At 49.7% G+C, this 982-nt stretch overlaps 1 protein-coding gene across 2 annotated transcripts in view; it reads left to right on the forward strand.

The window, feature by feature from the left end:
- Positions 1-982, forward strand: part of LOC104915035 (centlein-like) — a 449820-nt gene that overhangs the window by 151601 nt on the left and 297237 nt on the right. The window lies entirely within an intron of this gene.

Raw genomic sequence — 982 nt, forward strand, 5'->3', positions numbered from 1 at the left:
AGGTGTGGCGGCCATAGCGGTGAGGCCAGTCTCTTTTTCAAGTGGGTACGTGGAGACAGGGACGAGGGGAAACGGACATAAGCTGCAGCACAGGAAGTTTCGCACAAATGTGCGTAAGAACTTCTTCACGGGTGAGGGTGACGGAGCACTGGAACAGGCTGCCCAGGGAGGTTGTGGAGTCTCCTTCTCTGGAGATATTCAAGTCTCGCCTGGACGCCTACCTGTGTGACCTGGTGTAGGGAACCTGCTTTGGCAGGGGGGTTGGTCTCGATGATCTCTAGAGGTCCCTTCCAACCCCTACAATTCTGTGATTCTGTGTGATTCTGTGATTAATATTTCAACAATCTCTCTGGGCAGCCTGTTTTCAGTGCTCTGTCACCCTCACAGTAAAGATCTTCTCCATGCTTGTATGGAACATTGCCCATTGTCTCTAGTTCTTTCACTGCATGCCCCTGAAAAGTGCCTAGCCTTTTCAACTTCTCTCCTACATTTAGTTAGTGATAATCAGTGATGAGGTCTCCTCTCAGTGTTCCCTTCTCCAGACTGAACAGTCCCAGGTCTCTAAGCCTTTCCTCAAATAGGAAATGCTTCAGACTTTTTATCACCTTTGTGGCCCTTTGCTTCTCTCTAGAAGATCTGCTGTTCTTGATCTGAGGAGCCCAGAACTGGACACAGTATTCCAGATGTGACCTCACCAAGACAGAGTAGAGGGGGAGAATCACCTCCCTTGACCCACTGTGACACTCTTTGAAAAGCACCCCAGGATACCTTTGGTTTTCTTGGCTTATGGTACTGTGCTCTCTCATGGCCAGCCTTTATCTGCCAGGACCCCAAAGTCCTCCACAGAGATTATTTCCAGCAAGTCATAGACTCATAGAATCATACAATGGCCTGGGTTGAAAAGGACCTCAAAGATCATTTAGTTTCAACCCCCCTGCCATGGGCAGGGTCACCAGCCACTAGACCAGGCTGCCCAGAGCCA

The sequence above is a fragment of the Meleagris gallopavo genome, chromosome Z (genome assembly GCF_000146605.3).
Source record: "Meleagris gallopavo isolate NT-WF06-2002-E0010 breed Aviagen turkey brand Nicholas breeding stock chromosome Z, Turkey_5.1, whole genome shotgun sequence".
NCBI classification, from domain to species: domain Eukaryota; kingdom Metazoa; phylum Chordata; class Aves; order Galliformes; family Phasianidae; genus Meleagris; species Meleagris gallopavo.